At 37.8% G+C, this 23,749-nt stretch overlaps 1 non-coding gene across 1 annotated transcript; it reads right to left on the reverse strand.

The window, feature by feature from the left end:
- Positions 1 to 9,142: 9,142 nt before the first annotated feature.
- On the reverse strand, positions 9,143 to 9,246 carry LOC112718738 (small nucleolar RNA R71). Its single transcript, XR_003161064.1, has one exon. It is a non-coding gene; the product is annotated as a small nucleolar RNA R71 (small nucleolar RNA).
- Between the last annotated feature and the right edge of the window lie 14,503 nt (positions 9,247 to 23,749).

The following is a 23,749-nucleotide window of genomic DNA, read 5'->3' on the forward strand; positions in this document are numbered from 1 at the left end:
AAGGACTGCTGATGCTATTGGATTCTGACCTCTCTGCACCCAAAATGGATTTTTTGGAGCTACAAAAACCCAAATGGCGCGCTCTTAATTGCGTTGGAAAGTAGACATCCTGGGCTTTCCAGCAATATATAATAGTTCATACTTTGCTCGGGTTTTGATGACACAAACTGGCGTTCAAACGCCAAATTCCTGCCCTATTTTGGCGTTAAACGCCAGAAACAGGATAGAAGCTGCAGTTAAACCCCCAAACTGGCATAAAACTGGCGTTTAACTCCAAGAAAAGTCTCTACACATGAAAGCTTCAATGCTCAGTCCAAGCACACACCAAGTGGGCCCGGAAGTGGATTTCTACATCATCTACTCATTTTTGTAATCCTAGTAACTAGTTTTAGTATAAATAGGACTTTTTACTATTGTACTCACATCTTTGGACGTTTAGTCCTTAGACCTAGGTCTTGGTTATTCTGGTTTCCTCTCTAGGGCCGAAGCCAATGAACACCATTATCACTTATGTATTTCAATGGTAGAGTTTTTACACACCATAGATTAAGGTGTGGAGCTCTGCTGTTCCTTGAGTATTAATGTAATTACTACTGTTTTCTATTCAATTCAAGCTTATTCTTATTCTAAGATGTTCACTCACACTTCAACCTGATGAATGTGATGATCCGTGACACTCATCATCATTCTCAATTTATGAACACGTGCCTGACAAACACTTCCTTTCTACCTGCGAAAGATAGAGTGTGCATCTCTTGGGTTTCTAATCAACGATCCACATTGACTCCCCTCTGACAATGGGGCATCTAAATCCGAGATTAGAACCTTCGTGGTATAAGTTAGAAACAATTGGTAGCATTCTTGAGATCCGGAAAGTCTAAATCTTGTCTATGGTATTCCGAGTAGGATCTGGGAAGGGATGACTGTGACGAGCTTTAAACTCACGACTGTGGGGCATAGTGACAGACACAAAAGGATCATTGGATATTATTCAGACACGATCGAGAACTAACAACTGATTAGCCATGTGGTAGCTATGCCTGGTATTTTTCATCCGAGACGAGAAATCCGACAGTTGATTAGCCGTACAGAAACCGTAGAGGACCATTTTCACTGAGAGGACGGGAGGTAGCCATTGACAACGGTGATCCCCAACATACAGCTTGCTATGAAAAAGGAGTATGAATGATTGAATGAAGATAGTAGGAAAGCAAAGATTTAGAAGGAATAATGCATCTCCATACACTTATCTGAAATTCTCACCAATGAATTACATAAAGTATTTCTATCTTTATTTTATGTTTATTTATCTTTTAATTTTCAAAACTCTATAACCATTTGAATCCGCCTGACTGAGATTTACAAGATGACCATAGCTTGCTTCAAGCCGACAATCTCCGTGGGATCGACCCTTACTCACGTAAGGTTTATTACTTGGACGACCCAGTGCACTTGCTGGTTAGTTGTGCGAAGTTGTGAAAAAGAGTTGAGATTACAATTGTGCGTACCAAGTTGTTGGTGCCATTGAGATCACAATTTCGTGCACCACAGCTAATCCACGACTTCGTTGGGGACTTTTCGAGACACCATTTTAGCCGATTTTCGAGGAGATTAGGGTCTCTGTGGTAGAGGCTAGAATCCAAAGAAGCAACATTCTCTGATCCGGAAGATTTGACCTTGTCTGTGGCATTTTGAGTAGGATCGCTAATATAATGAACTGCTAGAGCTTCACCCTTGTTCAGATTTGATGACCACGGGCAATGGCATTTAATCTGAAATAGATGAGATTAATGACCACGGGAAATGGCGTTGATCACACACAGCCTGCCATAGAAGAGATCATTCATAAACAAAGAAGACAGTAATACCAGAGTTAATTCAGAAAGACAAAGCAACTCCAATTCTTAACCATATTCCTATCCCTGAGTATAATTTAATTCACAAAGTATTTTATACCCTTTTTCTTTATTTACATGTCAACTTAGTTTAGATCTCACAAATGAAAATTCAACAACTCTTCCATTCGCCTGACTAAGACCTGCAAGATAACCATAGATTGCTTCAAACCACAATCCTCGTGGGATCGACCCTGACTCGCTCAGGTATTACTTGGACGACCTAGTGCACTTGCTGGTACAGCTGTACGGAGTGTGGGATTCGTGCACCAAATTTTTGGCGTCCTTGCCGGGGATTGTTTGAGTTTGGACAAGCCAACAGATTATCTTGTTCCCTATATCAGGTATTGTCTCTGATTTTTACAAGAGTATTTTATTTGATTTTATTTTCTTTTATTCTACAAAAAAAATTTAACCTTTTTCGAAAATTTTTCTTTTCTTTGTTTAATCTTTGTTTTTGGTTTGAGTTTTTTGTTCTTGTTCTTGATAACTTTCGAAATTTTTGAGTCTTTCTTTCTAAAAATTTTCAAAATTAGTGTCTTTTGTTTGAATCCTGTGTCAATCTTTAAGTTTGGTGTCCTTTTGAGTCATCTTGAGTCATTAATTTTTTTCTTTCTTTTCTAAAATTAGAGTCTTTGATTTAAAAAATTTTAAGTTTGGTGTCTTTTACATGTTCTTGTGTTCTTTGAATTTTTTAGTCTTGTCCTTGGTGTTCTTTTTAATCTTCAAAGTGTTCTTGTGTTTCTTTTTGTTTTGATCTTAAAAATTTTAAGTTTGGTGTCCCTTAGTGTTTTTCTTTAAATTTTCGTATAATAGGGTGACCTAGATCTAAAAATTTTAAGTTTTATGTCTTTTACTTGTTTTTTTCTTTCCTCATTAAATTCAAAAATAAAAAATATCTTTTCTATTTTTATTTTTATTAAATTTTCAAAATTTTCAATAAAAAAAATTTCAGATTTAAATCTTAAATTTTTATCTTATCTTATCTTATCTTATCTTATTTCAAAATTCAAAATTTAAAAATCCAAATTTCAAACTTCAAAATTTCAAATTTTAAATTCAATTTTCAAACTTTAAATTCAAATCTTTTTCAAAATCAAACTTCAAATCTTATCTTTCTTATCTTTTTCAAATATTTTCTAATCTCAAATTTTAAAATCAAATCTTTTTAATTTCTCATCTTATCTTTTCTAATTTCAAATTTCAATTTCAAAACTTTTCTAATCTTTTATCCTATCTTGTTTTCAAATCTTTTCTTAATTAGTTAGTTGTTTTCTCTCTTTTCTTTTTCAAAACTTCCTAACTAATTCTTCTCTCTCCTAATTTTAGAAAATTCATCTCCTTCTCTCTCTTCTTTTTCGAATTTCAATAATTAAGTTTTCAATTTCTTTTAATTATTTAACTTTAATTTTCGAAATTAATTAATAAATAAAATAAAAACAAAAATATTCTAACTATAGTTTATCTTTTTTTTCTTCTTCTATTCCTTCTATCTTTATTCTTCTTTCTCTTCTTCTACATTTCTTCATCATAAACCCAAATGGGAATGAAGAGTTCAGAAGAACTCTGGGATCTTATACAAATCCCACTGCTGACTTCTATGGAAGAAGTATTAGCATACCTCACATTAGAGCAAGTAGCTTTGAACTAAACCCTTAACTCATTACTCTAGTGCAACAAAACTGCCAGTATTCTGGACTTCCTCATGAAGAACCTACAGAGTTTCTAGCAGATATCTGAAAGATTACTGACATAGTACACAATGAGGTAGTAGACCAAGATGTCTAGAGATTATTGCTCTTTTCTTTTGCTGTAAAGGATCAAGCAAAAAGGTGGTTGGATAACCAGCCTAAAGCTAGCTTGAAAACTTGAAAACAGTTAATAGACAAGTTTTAGAATTAATACTTCCCTCCAAGAAAGATGACTCAGCTGAGGCTGGACATCCAAGGCTTTAAACAAGAAGATGGTAAATCTCTTTATGATGCTTGGGAGAGATATAGAAGGATGCTAAGAAAATGTCCTACTGAAATGTTTTCAGAATAGGTACAGTTGGAAATCTTCTATTATAGACTTTCAGATATGGCTAGAATATCTTTGGACCACTCTGCTGGTGGTTCTATACACATGAGAAAGACCATTGGAGAGGCTCAAGAGCTTATTGAGACAGTTGCCACTAATCAGCATCTGTACTCATCTACGAGACTTCTATAAAAGGAGAGGTTAAGGCAGTATCCACTGAACCTAACCCTCCAGAACCGGATGGCCCATTGACTCAGCAACTGCTTGTCCTTGCCCAGCAACTACTAGAATTGTAAGAGGCTTTGCGAGAAACTCAGGCTTCTAATAAGAATGTAGAAGCCCAACTGAGTCAAACAAGGCAACAGTTATCTAAGCAGATAACAGATGAATGCTAGGCTATTCAACTAAGGAATGGGAAATCTTTAACCACCCAACCTCAGTACAACAAGAAAGAAAATCTAACAGAGGAACATCGGACTGATTTCCAAGACGTCTCTGAGGGCATTGAATGCCCAAAGAGGAATGTCATTGACGTTCAATGCCAAGAAGGGATGTCCATCCCTGGCATTGAATGCCCAACAGGGGGCAGCAATATAGGTGTTGAACGCCCAAGCAAGGGAGGACAGTCACTCACTGATAACAACCCTACTAAACAAGCTAGTAATCCCCTTCCAAGACACAAGGTACTCGGCCTTCATCAACTAAGATTGATGAGTACAAGGCCAAGTTACCATACCCTCAACGACTCTAGAAAGCAGAAAAAGATAGGCAATTTGCCAAATTCTTAGAAGCTTTTAAGAAGCTGGAGATCAAAATCCCCTTTGCAAAGGCTCTTGAACAAATGCCTTCATATGCTATGTTCATGAAGGAAATACTGAACAACAAGAGGGATTGGAAGGAAGTAGAGGTAGTAGCTCTTACTAAGGAGTGCAATGCAGTCATTCAGAAGAACCTTCCTCAGAAATTGCAGAGACACCCTAACACTTTTCTCAGAGACACAGAAGTGAATCCTAGAGAAGAGTGTCTGGCCCTTATTAGTACCAAAGAGGCCGAACCTCAGGAGTCTGCTATTGAGGGACTGAAGACAATCACGGACCAGAAGGATCCTGAGACTCCCACAGAGCACGCCCTAGCAGAGGTAAAAAAGCCTCAAAAGCTACCTTTCCTAGGCATGCAAATAGAACCAGAAGATGAGCAACTGGCTCATCTCAAAGCAGAATTCAAGAAGCTGCAAGTCAATATCTCTTTTACAGAGGTATTTGAAAAGAAGGACCTAAGGAGATATGGAATAGAGGTACTTACTGAAAAGTAAAGTATCCTAATTCAAAATGAGCTGCCTAGAAGATGCCAGATTGATGAGCGGATAATTTATACGCTTTTTAGCATTGTTTTTAGATAGTTTTTAGTATAATCTAGCAACTTTTAGGGATGTTTTCATTAGTTTTTATGCTAATTTCACATTTTTGGACTTTACTATGAGTTTGTGTGTTTTTCTGTGATTTCAGGTAATTTCTGGCTGAAATTGAGGGACCTGAGCAAAACTCTGATAAGGAGGCTGAAAAAGGACTGCAGATGCTATTGGATTCTGACCTCCCTGCACTCGAAATGGATTTTCTGGAGCTATAGAACTCCAAATGGCGCGCTCTCAATGGTGTTGGATAGACATCCAGAGCTTTCCATCAATATATAATAGTCTATACTTTATTTGGGATTAGACGATGGAAACTGGCGCTCAACGCCAGTTCCATGTTGCATTCTGGAGTCAAACGCCAGAAACATGTCACGAACCAGAGTTGAACGCCAAAAACATGTTACAACTTGGCGTTCAACTCCAAAAGAAGCCTCTGCACGTGTAAAGCTCAATCTCAGCCAAGCACACACCAAGTGGGCCCTGGAAGTGGATTTCTGCATCAATTACTTACTTCTGTAAACCCTAGTAGCTAGTCTAGTATAAATAGGACGTTTTACTATTGTACTAGTGTCTTTTGACCACGTTACATCTTTGGTCTCAGTTTTATTTCTAATATTCATCTTAGGAGGCTATTGATCACGTTTATGGGGGCTGGCCATTCGGCCATGCTTGGACCATCACTTATGTATTTTCAACGGTGGAGTTTCTACACACCATAGATTAAGGCTGTGGAGCTCTGCTGTACCTCAAGTTTTAATGCAATTACTACTATTTTCTGTTCAATTCAGTTTATTCCTATTCTAAGATATTCGTTGCACTTCAATATGATGAATGTGATGATCCATGATACTCATCATCATTCTCACCTATGAACGCGTGACTGACAACCACTTCCGTTCTACCTTAGACCGGGCGCATATCTCTTGGATTCCTTAATCAGAATTTTCGTGGTATAAGCTAGAATTGATGGCGGCATTCATGAGAATCCGAAAAGTCTAAACCTTGTCTGTGGTATTCCGAGTAGGATTCCGGGATTGAATGACTGTGACGAGCTTCAAACTCGCGATTGTTGGGCGTGATGACAAACACAAAAGAATCAAGGGATTCTATTCCGACATGATCGAGAACCGACAGATGATTAGTCGTGCCGTGACAGAGCATTTGGACCTTTTTCACTGAGAGGATGGGATGTAGCCATTGACAACGGTGATGCCCTACATACAGCTTGCCATGGAAAGGAGTAAGAAGGATTGGATGAAGGCAGTAGGAAACCAGAGATTCAGAAGGAGCACAGTATCTTCATACGCCTATTTGAAATTCCCATAGATGATCTACATAAGTATTTCTATCTTTATTTTCAGTTTATTTATTATTATTATTATTCGAAAACTCCATAACCATTTATTATCCGGCTGATTGAGATTTACAAGATGACCATAGCTTGCTTCATACCAACAATCTCTGTGGGATCGACCCTTACTCACGTAAGGTTTATTACTTGGACGACCCAGTGCACTTGCTGGTTAGTTGTGTGAGGTTGTGAAGAAAGTGCTGAGTTAGTAAATGCGTACACCAAGTTGAATATTTGAGTTTGGACAATTGACGGTTCATCTTGTTGTTCAGATTAGGTAATTTCCTTTTTTATTTTCTTTTCAAAAAGTTTTCAAAAATATTTTTCAAAATTTTCCCTTTGTTTTCGAAAAATCCTTCAGAGTTTTTAAGAATGAATTCTAGAGTTTCAAAATGGTATGTTGAAGCTTGGCTGGCCATCAAGCTTTAGACTAACCTGGTATGATTCTTGGGATTTTGATTGAGGACTTTGAATTCATTACTTCCTTTTTCCTATATGTTTTTCGAAAAATATAAAATAAAATAAAAAAATTAATAAAATCATAAAATCAAAAATATTTTGTGATTCTTGTTTGAGTCTTGAGTCAACTTTTAAGTTTGGTGTCAATTACATATTTATCTTGTTCTTGCATTTTTCGAAAATTCATGCATTCATAGTGTTCTTCATGATCTTCAAGTTGTTCTTGGTAAGTCTTCTTGTTTGATCTTTAAATTTCTTGTTTTGTGTTTTTCGTTGTTTTTCATGTGCATTTTTGCATTCATAGTGTCTAAGCATTAAAGATTTCTAAGTTTGGTGTCTTGCATGTTTTCTTTGCATCAAAAATTTTTCAAAAATAAGTTCTTGATGTTCATCATGATCTTCAAAGTGTTCTTGGTGTTCATCTTGACTTTTATAGTGTTCTTGCATGCATCATGTGTTTTTATCCAAAATTTTCATGTTTTGGGTCATAATTGTGGTTTTCTCTCTCATCATTAAAAATTTAAAAATAAAAAAAATTTATTAGCTTTTCCTTTTTTCTCTCAAAATTTCGAAAATTTGAGTTGACTTAGTCAAAAATTTTAAAATTAGTTATTTCTTGTAAGTCAAGTCAAATTTTCAATTTTAAAAATCTTATCTTTTTCAAAACTTTTTCAAAAATAAAATCTTTTTCATTTTTCTTATTAATTCTCGAAAATTCTTTAAAATATTTTTCAAAAAAAAAAATCGTTTTCTTAATTTTATCTTTATTTTCGAAAATTATGCTAACAATTAATGTGATTGATTCAAAAATTTGAAGTTTGTTACTTTCTTGTTAAGAAAGGTTCAATCTTTAAATTCTAGAATCTTATCTTTTAGTTTCTTGTTAGTCGAGTAATTAATTTTAATTTTAAAAATTAAATCTTTTCCAACCATATCTTTTTAATTATATCTTTTTATCATATCTTTTTAAATTTTATCTTTTTCAAAAAATTTGATTTTAAAATATCTTTTCCAACTTCTTATCTTCTTATCTTTTCAAAATTGATTTTCAAATCTTTTTCAATTAACTAACTAACTTTTTGTTTGTTTCTTATCTTTTTCAAAACCAACTAACTACTTTTCCCTCTCTAATTTTCGAAAATCACTTCCCTCTTTTTTTCAAAATTTTCTTAATTAATTAATTATTTTGAATTTTAACTTTAATCTTATCTCCCCTTTAATTTTCGAAAATCATTAACTCCTTTTCAAAATTTATTTTCAAAAATTTCTCCCTCTCTCATCTTATTCTATTTATTTATTCATTTACTAACACTTCTCTTCATCTTAAATCTATGCCCCTATCCTCACCCTTATGTTTGGATTATTCATTCTTCTTCACTATTATTCCCTTTCTTCTTCTACTAACATAAAGGAATCTCTATACTGTGACATAGAGGATTCCTCTTCTTTTTCTATTCTCTTCTCTTTGTTATGAGTAGGAATAAGAAAAAAGGCATTCTTGTTGAAGCTGATCCAGAACCTGAAAGGACTCTGAAGAGAAAACTAAGAGAAGCTAAATTACAACAATCCAGAGACAACCTTACTGAAATTTTCGAACAAGAAAAGGATATGGCAGCCGAACCCAACAATAATAATTCAAGGAGGATGTTTGGTGATTATACTACACCTACTTCCAAGTTTGATGGAAGAAGCATCTCAATTCCTGCCATTGGAGCAAATAATTTTGAGCTGAAACCTCAACTAGTTGCTCTAATGCAACAAAACTGCAAGTTTCATGGACTTCCATCAGAAGATCCCTACCAGTTTTTAACTGAGTTCTTGCAGATCTATGAGACTGTTAAGACTAATGGAGTAGATCCTGAAGTCTACAGGCTCATGCTTTTCCCTTTTGCTGTAAGAGACAGAGCTAGAACATGGTTGGACTCACAACCTAAGGATAGCCTGGACTCTTGGGATAAGCTGGTCACGGCCTTCTTGGTTAAGTTCTTTCTTCCTCAAAAGTTGAGCAAGCTTAGAGTGGATGTTCAGACCTTCAAGCAAAAAGATGGTGAATCCCTCTATGAAGCTTGGGAAAGATACAAGCAGATGACCAAAAAGTGTCCTTTTGACATATTTTCATAATGGACCATGATAGATATATTCTATTATGGTCTGTCTGAGTTCTCTAAGATGTCACTGGACCACTCTACATGTGGATCCATTCACCTAAAGAAAATGCCTGCAGAAGCTTAGGAACTTATTGAAATGGTTGCAAATAACCAATTCATGTACACTTCTGAGAGGAATTCCGTGAATAATGGGACGCCTCAGAGGAAGGGAGTTCTTGAAATTGATGCTCTGAATGCCATATTAGCTCAGAACAAAATGTTGACTCAGCAAGTCAACATGATTTCTCAAAGTCTGAATGGATGGCAAAATGCATCCAACAGTACTAAAGAGGCATCTTCTAAAGAAGAAGCTTATGATCTTGAAAACCCTGTAATGGCAAATGTAAATTACATGGGTGAACCTTATGGAAACACTTATAATTCTTCATGGAGAAATCATCCAAATTTCTCATGGAAGGATCAACAAAAGCCTCAACAAGGCTTTAATAATGGTGGAAGAAACAGGTTTAGCAATGACAAGCCTTTTCCATCATCTTCTCAGCAACAGATAGAGAATTCTGAGCAGAGCACTTCTAACTTAGCAAATATAGTCTCTGATCTGTCTAAGGCCACTTTAAGCTTCATGAGTGAAACAAGGTCCTCTATTAGAAATTTGGAGGCACAAGTGGGCCAGCTGAGTAAGAAAGTCACTGAAACTCCTCCTAGTACTCTCCCAAGCAATACAGAAGAGAATCCAAAGAGAGAGTGCAAGGCCATTGATATAGTCAATATGGCCGAATACAAGGAGGAAGGGGAGGACGTGAAACCCAATGAGGAAGACCTTATGGGACGTCTCCCAACCAAGAAGGAGTTCCCTATTGAGGACCCAAAAGAATCTGAGGCTCATATAGAGACCATAGAGATTCCATTAAACCTCCTTCTGCTATTCATGAGCTCTGAAGACTATTCTTCCTCTTAAGAGGATGAAAATGTAACTGGAGAGCAAGTTGCTCAATATCTAGGAGCTATCATGAAGCTGAATGCCAAGTTATTTGGTAATGAGACTTGGGAAGGTGAACCTCCCCTGCTCATTAGTGAACTAGATACATGAGTTTAGCAAACTTTACCTCAAAAGAGACAAGATCCTGACAAATTCGTAATACCCTGCACCATAGGCACCATGATCTTTGAAAAAGCTCTGTGTGACCTGGGGTCAGGTATAAATCTTATGCCACTCTCTGTAATGGAGAAGCTGGGGATCATTGAGGTACAACCTGCCATATTCTCATTACAAATGGCAGACAAGTCAGTAAGACAAGCTTATGGATTAGTAGAGGACATGTTAGTGAAGGTTAAAGGCCTTTACATCCCTGCTGATTTCATAATCTTAGACACTAGGAAGGAGGAGGATGAATGCATCATCCTTGGAAGACCCTTCCTAGCCACGGCAGGAGCTGTGATTGATGTTGACAGAGGAGAACTAGTCCTTCAATTAAATGGGACTACCTTGTGTTTAAAGCTCAAGGATCTTCTTCTGCAACCATGGAGAGGAAGCATGAAAAGCTTCTCTCAGTACAGAGTCAAACAAAGTCCCCACAAACAAACTCTAAGTTTGGTGTTGGGAGGCCACAGCCAAACACTAAGTTTGGTGTTGAATCCCCACATCCAAACTCTAAGTTTGGTGTTGGGAGTCTACAACATTGACCTGATCACCTGGTGGCTCCATGAGAGCCCACTGTCAAGCTATTGACATTAAAGAAGCGCTTATTGGGAGGCAACCCAATTTTTATTTATCTAATTTTATTTTTCTTTTATTGTTCTTTAATGTTTTATTAGTTTCATGATCATGTGGAGTCACGAAAAAAAATACTAAAATTAAAAACAGAATCAAAAACAGCAGAAGAAAAATCACACCCTGGAGGAAAGACTTACTGGCATTTAAACGCTAGTAAGGAGCATCTGGCTGGCGTTCAACGCCAGAACAGAGCATGGATCTGGCGTTGAACGCTAGAAACAAGCAACATCCTAGCATTTGAACGCCAGGAATATACCTTGAGGAGAGCTGGCGCTGAATGCCAGAAACAAGCATGGAACTGGCGTTCAACGCCAGAAACATGCTGCAATTGGGCGTTGAACGCCCAACATAAGCATCACTTCGGCGTTTAAACGCCAGAATTGTATACAAAGGCATTTTACATGCCTAATTGGTGCAGGGATGTAAATCCTTGACACCTCAGGATCTGTGGACCCCACAGGATCATCCCAAGATCTGTGGACCCCATAGAATCCCCACCTACCTCAACTCACCTTCTCTCCTCTTCTTCACATTCATCCTCCCTTCCCCAATCACCTCAATCTCTCTTCCTAAAAACCCTTCACCACTCACATCCATCCACTCTTTGCCATAAACCCCACCTACCTTCAAAATTCAAAATTTCTTTCCCACCCAAGCCCACCCTAAATAGCCGAACCTACTCCCTCTCCCCTCCCTATATAAACCCCTTATCCTTCTTCATTTTCACACAACACAACCCCCTCTTTTACACCTTGGCCGAATACACCTCCCCCACTCTCCTCCATATTTTCTCTTCCTCCTCTTCTTTTCTTTCTTCTTTTGCTCGAGGGCAAGCAATATTCTAAGTTTGATGTGGTAAAAGCATAGCTTTTTATTTTTCCATAACCACCTATGGCACCTAAGACCGGAGAAACCTCTAGAAAAGGGAAAAGGAAGACAAAAGCTTCCACCTCCGAGTCATGGGAGATGGAGAGATTCATCTCCAAAGCCCATCAAGACCACTTCTATGATATTGTGGCCAAGAAGAAGGTGATCCCCGAGGTCCCTTTCAAACTCAAGAAAAATGAGTATCTGGAGATCCGACATGAGATCCAAAGAAGAAGTTGGGAAGTTCTGACCAACCCCATGCAACAAGTCAGAATCTTAATGGTTCAAGAGTTCTATGCCAATGCATGGATCACTAGGAACCATGATCAAAGTATGAACTCGAATCCAAAGAACTATCTTACAATGGTTTGGGGGAAATAGTTAGATTTTAGTCCGGAAAATGTGAGGTTGGCATTCAACTTGCCAATGATGCAAGGAGATGCACGCCCCTACACAAGAAGGGTCAACTTTGATTAAAGGTTAGACCAAGTCCTTATGGACATATGTGTTGAAGGAGCTCAATGAAAAAGAGACTCCAAAGACAAGCCAGTTCAATTGAGAAGACTAGACCTCAAGCCTGTGGCTAGAGGATGGTTGGAGTTCATCCAACGCTCCATTATCCCCACTAGCAACCAATCCGAAGTTACTGTGGATCGGGCCATCATGATTCATAGCATCATGATTGGAGAGGAAGTAGAAGTTCATGAAGTCATCTCCCTTGAATTCTACAAAATAGCCAAAAAGCCCTCTACCTTGGCAAGGCTAGCTTTTCCTCATCTTATTTGCCATCTATGTTACTCAGCTGGAGTTATCATAGAAGGAGACATCCCCATTGAGGAGGACAAGCCCATCACTAAGAAAAGGATGGAGCAAACAAGAGAGCCTACTCATGGAATCCAAGGCATGAGGAAGCTCATCACCACGAAATCCCGGAGATGCCTCAAGGGATGCACTTTCCTCCCAACAACTATTGGGAACAACTCAACACTTCTCTTGAAGATTTGAGTTACAATATGGATCAATTAAGGGTGGAACATCAAGAGCACTCTATCATTCTCCATGAAATTAGAGAAGATCAAAGAGCAATGAGGGAGGAGCAACAAAGGCAAGGAAGAGACATAGAAGAACTCAAGGACATCATTGGTTCTTCAAGAAGAAAGCGCCACCATCACTAAGGTGGACTCATTCCTTGTTCTTATTTTTTCTGTTTTTCGGTTTTTATGCTATATGTGTGTTTATGTTTTGTGTCTCTACCTCATGATCATTAGTATTGAGTAACTATGTCTTAAGGCTATGAATAATTCCATAAATCCTTTACCTCTCTTAAATGAAAAATGTTTCTAATTCAAAAGAACAAGAAGTACATGAATTTCGAAATTATCCTTGAATTTAGTTTAATTATATTGATGTGGTGACAATACTTTTTGTTTTCTGAATGAATGCTTGAACAGTGCATATTTTTCATCTTATTGTTTATGAATGTTAAAATTGTTGGCTTTTGAAAGAATGATGAACAAAGAGAATGTTATTGACAATCTGAAAAATCATGAAAATTGATTCTTGAAACAAGAAAAAGTAGTGAAAAAGCAAAAGCTTGCGAAAAAAATGGCGAAAAAAATTATTAGAAAGAAAAAGAAAAAGTAAGCAGAAAAAGCGAATAGCCCTTAAAACCAAAAGGCAAGGGTAAAAAGGATCCAAGGATTTGAGCATCAATGGATAGGAGGGCCTAAGGAAATAAAATCCAGGCCTAAGCGGCTAAATCAAGCTGTCCCTAACCATGTGCTTGTGGCATGCAGGTCCAAGTGAAAAGCTTGAGACTGAGTGGTTAAAGTCGTGATCCAAAGCAAAAAGAGTGTGCTTAAGAACTCTGGACACCTCTAACTGGGGACTTTAGCAAAGCTGAGTCACAATCTGAAAAGGTTCACCCAGCTATGTGTCTGTGACATTTATGTATCTGGTGGTAATATTGGAAAACAAAGTGCTTAGGGCCACGACCAAGACTCATAAAAGTAGTTGTGTTCAAGAATCAACATACTTAACTAGGAGAATCAATAACACTATTTGAAATTCTAAGTTCCTATAGATGCCAATCATTCTAAACTTCAAAGGAAAAAGTGAGATGCCAAAACTGTTCAGAGGCAAAAAGCTACAAGTCCCGCTCATCTAATTAGAATCAATATTCATTGATATTTTGGGATTTATAGTATATTCTCTTCTTTTTATCCTAATTGATTTTCAGTTTCTTGGGGACAAGCAACAATTTAAGTTTGGTGTTGTGATGAGCGGATAATTTATACGCTTTTTGGCATTGTTTTTAGATAGTTTTTAGTATAATCTAGCTACTTTTAGAGATGTTTTCATTAGTTTTTATGCTAATTTCACATTTCTGGACTTTACTATGAGTTTGTGTGTTTTTCTATGATTTCAGGTAATTTTTTGCTGAAATTGAGGGACCTGAGCAAAACTCTGATAAGGAGGCTGACAAAGGACTGCTGATGCTGTTGGATTCTGACCTCTCTACACTCGAAATGAATTTTCTGGAGCTATAGAACTCCAAATGGAGCGCTCTCAACGCCGTTGAAAAGTAGATATCCAGAGCTTTCCAGCAATATATAATAGTCCATACTTTATTCGGAATTAGACGACGCAAACAGGCGCTCAACGCCAGTTCCATGCTGCATTCTGGAGTCAAACGCCAGAAACACGTCACGAACCAGAGTTGAATGCCAAAAACACGTTACAACTTGGCGTTCAATTCCAAAAGAAGCCTCTGCATGTGTAAAGCTCAAGCTCAGCCCAAGCACACACCAAGTGGGCCCTGGAAGTGGATTTCTGCATCAATTACTTACTTCTGTAAACCCTAGTAGCTAGTCTAGTATAAATAGAACGTTTTACTATTGTACTAGTGTCTTTTGACCACGTTACATCTTTGGTCTCAGTTTTATTTCTATTATTCATCTTAGGAGGCTATTGATCACGTTTATGGGGGCTGGCCATTCGGCCATGCCTGGACCATCACTTATGTATTTTCAACGGTGGAGTTTCTACACACCATAGATTAAGCCTGTGGAGCTCTGCTGTACCTCAAGTTTTAATGCAATTACTACTATTTTCTATTCAATTCAGTTTATTCCTGTTCTAAGATATTCGTTGCACTTCAACATGATGAATGTGATGATCCGTGACACTCATCATCATTCTCACCTATGAACGCGTGACTGACAACCACTTTCGTTCTACCTTAGATCGGGCGCATATCTCTTGGATTCCTTAATCAGAATCTTCGTGGTATAAGCTAGAATTGATGGCAGCATTCATGAGAATCCGAAAAGTCTAAACCTTGTCTGTGGTATTCCAAGTAGGATTCCAGGATTGAATGACTGTGATGAGCTTCAAACTCGCGATTGTTGGGCGTGATGACAAACGCAAAAGAATCAAGGGATTCTATTCCGACATGATTGAGAACCGACAGATGATTAGTCGTGCCGTGATAGAGCATTTGGACCTTTTTCACTGAGAGGATGGGATGTAGCCATTGACAACAGTAATGCCCTACATACAGCTTGCCATGGAAAGGAGTAACAAGGATTGGATGAAGGCAGTAGGAAACCAGAGATTCAGAAGGAGCACAGCATCTTCACACGCCTATCTGAAATTCCCATCGATGATCTACATAAGTATTTCTATCTTTATTTTCAGTTTATTTATTATTATTATTCGAAAACTCCATAACCATTTATTATCCGCTTGACTGAGATTTACAAGATGACCATAGCTTGCTTCATACCAACAATCTCCGTGGGATCAACCCTTACTCACGTAAGGTTTATTACTTGGACGACCCAGTGCACTTGCTGGTTAGTTGTGCGAGGTTGTGAAGAAAGTGCTGAGTTAGTAAATGCGCACACCAAGTTGAATGCCATTATAAGAGATCACAATTTCGTGCACCACAGATCCAGGGAGCTTTCAGATCCTATGGACTACTGAAAAAATCATTTTTGACAAAGCCCTGTATGATCTTGGCTTAAGTTTAAATCTGGTACTTTCCACTGAGGCAGAGGCCGAATCTGGAGAGATTGGAAAGGCATTGAATGCCAGTGAAAAAGCCCTTACTGGGTGTTCAATGCCCATAATGGCAGCAAGCCTGGCGCTGAATGCCAGTGAGGAAGCCCTCACTGAGTGTTCAACACCTATCCTGGTAGCAGAGCTGGCGTTGAACGCCAGTCAGGGAGCACTGGCTGGGCGTTTAACGCCCAAACAAACAGTAATTCTGGCACTGAACGCTAGTGAGTAACCCCTCATTGGCATTCAATGCCCACACAGCCAGGGAAGCTGGCATTGAACGCCAGTAAGGATACCCCTACTGGGTATTCAATGCCCAAAAAGATAGAGAAACTGGTGTTTAACGCCAGTAAGGGTGCACAGTATGGGCATTCAACGCCCAAAGAACTATCAGAGCTAGCGTTAAACACCAGTAAAAGCACACCCCCTGAGTGCTCAAAACCCACTCAAGAAATCCCTATCTAAGAACTAAAGGAAGCCAAGGCTCATATAGAGACCATAGAGGTTCCTTTGCATGCACTTCTGCAGTGCATGAGTATTGATGAACACTAATCCTCGGATGAGGATGAAGACATTAGGGAAGAGCAAGTTGCTCGGTACCTAGGAGCTCTTATGAAGGTGAATGCCAAGTTATTTGGTACAAAGCCCTTGGAGGAAGAACCTCCATTGCTTTCCAAAGAACTCCATGCTTTGGTTCAGCAAAAGCTACCTCAGAAGCTTTCAGATCCTGGATGCTTTCTGATCCCTTGCACCATAGGCACCATGACCTTTGAGAAGACTCTGTGTGACCTAGGGTCAAGAATAAATCTCATGCCACTCTCTGTAATGGAGAAGTTGGAAATCCAAGAGGCACAAGAAACAAGGATTACCTTGCATAAGGACTGGATGGTGTTCAAGGTTCTGGACCCTCCATTACCCCCTGACAAGGGAAGAACTTGCCTAAAGGATTCAACATCCAAGTTTCCTCCCTTAGATGAAACCAATTCAATCTCTCCTAATACCAAACGTAAGTTTGGTGTGGGATGTACACTATCTACAAAGGAGAAAGGTCTCAACAGGAAGATACCTAGGGGCTGGAAAAATAAAATATTCCTACTGAAGGATTTTCACCATGGAAGATGGTGGTATTCACTTATCTCATCATGGTATTCACTATGAAAGAGGGAAGTGAAAAAAAGGGACACCAACATATTGCTCCAAGCCCAAGCCTGCCTCATGCAGTGGATAAGATCCTATCTCTTAAGTGTATTAAGCTAATCCATGAGAGCACAGGAAGGAAGCTCCTAGTAACGAGTAAGGATTTATTCTTCTATGCCTATCTTCCTCCTTGAAAGGAGCTGTCCATCAAGCTAATGACATTAAAGAAGCACTTGTTGGGAGGCAACCCAATCTTAATTAATTATTTTTATTTTTATTCATTTTGTTTTTCTTTCAGTTAATTTCTTAGGATCATAATCATATAAAGCAGTCAGAACAGAGACAAAAATGTCAAAGCAGTGAAAACAGAATACTCTGGATGGAGTGTTGTTGGTGTTGAACGCCAGCCATGGAGCAAAGGCTGGGCGCTCAACGCCCAAAATGGTAAGAAGACCTGGCGTTGAACGCCAGGAAGGAGGTCCCTTCTGGGCGTTCAACGCCCTAAAGGGAGGAGGTAGCTGGCGTTGAACGCCAGCTGCAGTGCAGAAGTTGGGCATTCAACGCCCATAAGGAAGGCAAGGAATTTGAGTTCCCTAGCCTCTCTAGACCAGTAGGTCCAACAGAAGCTCCACCTACCCCACCTTCTTCTACCCTTTTCTTCCCCATTGTTCATATTTGCTCGAGAACGAGCAAAACTCTTAAGTTTGGTGTTGCAAAAGCTTTGCTTTTTAACTTCTACCACTCCTAAGTATGGCACCAAAGACTAATGAAACCTCAAGAAAAAGAAAAGGAAAGGCATTTGCCCCTACAAGAAGAGGATGGAGCAAACTAGAAAGCATGCACATGAGCCTGTGCAGCCGCCTCAACAGAGACAAAGGAGTAACATTAAAGAGATCAAACATCACGTTGGAGCCTCAAGAAGGAGCATTAGCCGCCACATTAAAGGTGGATTTGTTCTCTTTATCTCCTTTTCATGTTATTTTTTTCTATTTTCTGTTATGCTGTATGTGTCTGTCTCTTGATTCTTGTTGCATGATCATTTGCATTTATGTCTTAAGGCTATAAAATGTTCCATATATCTCTCACCTTGCTTAAAAGAAAATTTTATTTGAAAAGAATTGAGAGATACATGAATTTCAAGTTTATAATAAGAATAGTTTAATTATGTTGATGTGGTGGCATTGCTTTTGTTTTCTGAATGTATGAATAAACAGTGCATGTTTGTAGTTGAAATTTATGAATGTTGGCTTTTGAAAGAGTGATGATGAAAGTGAAATATTATTGATAATCTGAAAAATATCAAAAATTGACTCTTGAAGCAAGAAAAAGCAGTAAAAAGAAAAAGAAAAAGCATGTTGCAAAAATAAATAAATAAATATGTGCATGCAAAAAAAATGAAAGAAAAAAATGGTGAAGAAAAAAATAAAAAAGCAGAAAAATCCATTACTGCCCAAAAATGCAGGAAAAGAAGGGCAGATTAAAAAAGTCAATAACCCTTTAAACCAAAAGGCAAGCGTAAAAAGATCCAAGGCTTTGAGCATTAATGGATAGGAGGGCATAAAGGAATAAAAATCATGGCCTAAGCGGCTCAACCAAGTTGTCCCTAACCATGTGCTTGTGGCGTGAAGGTGTCAAGTGAAAAGCTTGAGATTGAGCGGTTAAAGTCGTGATCCAAAGCAAAAAGAGTGTGCTTAAGAACTCTGGACACCTCTATCTGTGGATTCTAGCAAAGATGAATCACAATCTGGAAAGGTTCACCCAGGTAAAGTGTCTGTCGCATTTATGTATCCGGTGGTAATACTGAAAAACAAAGTGATTAGGCTCACTGCCAAGACTCTAAAAGTTGTGTTCAAGGATAAAAAAGAACTTAACTAAGAGAGTCAATAATATCATCTGGATTCTAAGTTCCTAAAGATGCCAACATCTCTGAGTTTCAATGGATAGTGAGATGCCAAGACTATTCAGAAGCAGAAAGCTACTAAGTCCCGCTCATCTAATTATAACTGAGCTTCATTAGAAACTTTGAAATCTATTGTATCTTAATTTTCTTTTTTTATCCTACTGTGTTTTTAGTTGCTTGGGGACAAGCAACAGTTTAAATTTGGTATTGTGATGAGCGGATATTTTATATGCTTTTTGGCATCATTTTCATATAGTTTTTAATATGTTTTGTTTAGTTTTTATTAAGTTTTTATAGGTTTTAGTGTTAGATTCATATTTTTTTATTCTACTATGAGTTTTTGTGTTTTTGAGCAATTTCAGGTATTTTCTGGCTGAAATTGAGGAATGGGAGCAAAAGTCTGATTCAGAGACAAGGAAGCACTGCAGATGTTGTCTAGATCTAACATCCTTCCATTGGGAAGAACTTTTCTGGAGCTACAAAAGTATAATTGGAGCATTCTTAACAACTATGGAAAGCTGACTTTTTGAGCTTTCCATCAATGTATAATAGTTCATACTTTGCTTCATATTAAAAGGCCCAAAACTGGCGTCCAACGCCAGCTTCCTACCCCCTTCCAGGCGTCCAGTGCCCAAAGAGCTGAGACTAGCGTCCAAACACCTAAAGAGGACCCCCTAGCTAGCGTTCAATGCCCTAAAGGTCCCCTAGCACGTAGATCTCATCAAAGCTTAGCCCAAACACTCACCAAGTGGGTCCCAGAAGTGGATTTTAGCACTGAATAGACTATTTTACCCTTACTAATCATCTGTTTAGTATTTAAAGTGTATTTTACATTCTCTATAGGTAGGACACATACTATTTTCGAGTTTTACATTGTATTTCACATCAGTATGAGTTTTTAAACCTCCTAAGTTGAGGGGAGGAGCCATGCTTAGTCCTATGAATTAATAAAAGTATTATTGTTTCTTCTTTGATCCGTGTTTGATTTATTTCTAAGATGTATATTCGTTCTTCAACATGGTGAATAGGATGATCAGTAACAATTAGCTCTGTTCATCATACTAAGAAGAACGTACCTGACAAACACCCGCGTCTACTTGGGTTCGTGTGAATACGTGGCTGGAAAGCACGAACCGCCAGCTATGTTTATACATCTCTCAGACGGCTAATCAATGACTTTGTTGTGGGACTTTTCGAGACACCAGTTCAACTGATTTCTGGGGAGATTAGGGTCTCTGTGGTAGAGGCTAGAATCCAAAGAAGCAGCATTCTCTGATCCGGAAGATTCGACCTTGTCTGTGGCGTTTTGAGTAGGATCGCCAAGAGAATGAACTGCTAGAGCTTCACCCTTGTTCAGATTGGATGACCACGGGCAATGGCGTTTAATCTGAAATAGAGGAGATTAATGACCGTGAGCAATGGCGTTGATCACATACAGCCTGCCATAGAAGAGATCATTCATAAGCAAAGAAGACAGTAATACCAGAGTTAATTCAGAAAGACAAAGCAACTCCAATCCTTAACCATATTTCTGTCCCTGAGTATAATTTAATTCACAAAGTATTTTATACCTTTTTTCTTTATTTGCATGTCAACTTAGTTTAGATCTTACAAATGTAAATTCAACAACTCTTCCATTCGTCTGACTAAGACATACAAGATAACCATAGCTTGCTTCAAACCACAATCCTCGTGGGATCGACCCTGACTCGCTCAGGTATTACTTGGACGACCCAGTGTACTTGCTGGTACAGCTGTACGGAGTGTGGGAATTCATGCACCAATACCTTTGCTTCAAAAGTATCAAATTCGATACTCGGATCTGCAATAGGGGAAGCCAAGAAAATCTCTTAGAAATAAGACTCAGCTACATTAGCAATTCCCTTGTTGGTATTGGCAAAAGGTCCATCATTTGCAACCATGTTCCACATCTTGTTTTTCTGACAACAATTCAAGCAAACTATTGAAAAAAATTAGTATTGCGGCTCCCTGCTTGGAGCCACTTGATTCTGGATTTATCTCTCCAATATCTCTCTTCTTGATTGTATCCCTCCTCTAGATTTTTCTCCAACTCAATTATCTCATAGCCATCTTGTATTCCTGCAATTCTGAGGTCCTCTAGTTGCCTTTGAATTTCCTCAATTCGCACCTTAGAGTTAGTGTGGGATATTTGCTGCCATTGAACAATAGCATGTCTACGTTGTTTTAACTTATGTGCTAAGATAAACATTGTTGAGCCCTCAATGTCCGACCTCCATGCACTCTCTACTATTCTCTTCACTTCTTCCACCCCGCACTATCTCTCTTGAAACTGAACCTTCTTTTATATCTCTCTTGGAAAGGGTTAGTGTCTAGTAGTATTGAGGCATAGTGCAAACCATCTTCGTTAAGCCTAAAAACTGCTACAGATAGATAAAGACTAGACCACTTCGTTACAACCATCATATGATCAAGGCACTCCTGGATCAGATGTTGGTATCGTCTTCTGTTGGACCATGTGAATAGTCTACCTACCGTCCCTAAGTCTATCAGAGTGTTGCTATCAATAAACCCTTTAAGTACTATCATGGAAGAACATGAACCACTAGAGCCCCCTATATTCTCTAGAGGGCTTACAATTGCAATGAAATCCCCCAAGATGAGGCATCTATCGTGGAATTATTGAACACATTGAGATACTTACTCAAACTGTTCATTCTTTCATAGCTCTGAGCAACTAAAATGCACTCCTATTATACCCCATTCCTCTTGTTTGATTGTTTCTTTAACCCTCGTTACCATAAAGTAGTCACTTGAGGTGATAATCCTCAAATCAGTACCCTCTTTCCATGCCAGTGCCGTACCTCCTGCAGTGCCACTGGATTGTAAATGAACCAATCGTAAAACCCACACTTTCTCAACTTCAGTTCAACTTGATGAGGTTGGTTCTTGGTTTCATATATGAAACCAATCTCGGGAGAGTAGAATTGGTAGATCCCTCGTTGGTAGATTTTCTTCTGGTTTTCTGGACTCTCCTTAACATTATTCCTTCTCTTAACTCCACTGACAGCTTTATAATTCTTTGCTTTTCAGCGCACTAACTGTTTGAGATTATCCATTTTAACAGATTGACCACAACTTTTACCTCCCACCGGTCCTTCGTCCTCATTCACAGCCACCATCGCATTCTCCTTATTTCCTCTATTACTGGCATTAGATCATGTTTCACAGTTTTCTTCTGAGCCCCTGCTTTTTCATTTAATGAAGGTTGTTTGGTCTTAGTTTCGAATTCCTCTAAATCTGACTTGTTAGTTATGACTGATAATCTTGAAAAACTATTAATTAGCCAAGATGAAATTGGTTTTTTCTTGGGCTTAGTCCGCAATCCTATTCTGCCCCAATCTAATTTCTGCAGTGTCGTTCATCAGCAAGTTATAAGTTTTTTATTCATGTCCCAGCCTAGCACGGTATATGCAGAATTTGCCACATCTTTCATACCTGTGACCTATTTCCTTGAATTTACAATTTGGACCAACAAGCCGTATTGTACCTCTAACCTTCTTATCTGTCTTTATTTCTATCCTTGCCTTAACAATTCTAGCTTCCGCACCCTTGACTTCAAAGAAACCTACATCCAATACCTCAGCAATATTACCTCCCACCTTCCTTGCCACCTCTAATGTCTTGAAGCTCTCCTGCAATCCCCATAGTTGAATCTAAATTGGGAAGAATTGGATTTTGTTCTCACTTACCTGGTCAATATCACACCATCTTTTAACCTAGAGAACATACTCCTTGAAAAGTCATGGAAAGCCTTTCTCAACCCTCAGTAAGTCAGTTTTAAATTTAAAGAAAAATTAAAATTGATTAACCGCTCTTTCCACCACCTGAAAACCAGTTGGATTTCCCAAATCACTTTCATAGCGCTCTCCATTGCGCCAACAAAAAATTTTCTCTCAAAAATTATTCTTTTAACAAAGCTGTTAGCACAAGTCTCTTTACCCTTCCTAATATCCTCTTCTTCTAAGAGGGCTACGCTATCTATCTCCCCAACACTATCATTATTCTCTTCTCTAATATTATCCTTTTGAGCCTCCATCAAACATTCAAACAACAGTTTCAATCCACCAAATTTTAATCAATTGCAATAAAAACAAAATTTAGAGAGGTACAAATAAGACATAAAGAGAATAATATTGAGATCAGAATTAGTATTGAGGGAGTTTGACAAAAATAACCATTAATCTAAACATCACAAAAATTTTATTACAAAAAATCCTAACAAAACAATTTTTCCTAGACGGCAGATATTAGTAACTCAAAAATTATAATCACTATTTTTTGGTGTCCAATGATTCATTATAATTGATTTTACAAATATGTCACTCTTATTGAATTAGAAATATATTAATCTAACTATATTATAAAGTCATGTACAAAAATAATGCAAGTATCAGTCGGCAAAATTTTACATATGTCGAGTTGAAGTCCTATCTTTTATAAAAGTGAAGTTTTTCAACTTCAAATATAAAATATGATATAATTTTATCGGAAAGTAAAGCTATTTTTAAATTAAATATTTTCACTCTTATTTTGTATAATTTTTATTCTTATTATTTTATTTTTTATTATAATAAAAAAATATTATTATTATTATTAAGTTACAATTAGAGTGAAAAGTGAGTCAAATTGAGTTCAAGCAGAACAAGTTTAAATTTATCTAAAATAATTAAATTCAACTCATGACTTGATTCATTAACTATTGAACTTGTTTAATAAAGTTCAAG

This window comes from Arachis hypogaea, chromosome 10 (assembly GCF_003086295.3).
Source record: "Arachis hypogaea cultivar Tifrunner chromosome 10, arahy.Tifrunner.gnm2.J5K5, whole genome shotgun sequence".
Classification (NCBI taxonomy): Eukaryota; Viridiplantae; Streptophyta; class Magnoliopsida; order Fabales; family Fabaceae; genus Arachis; species Arachis hypogaea.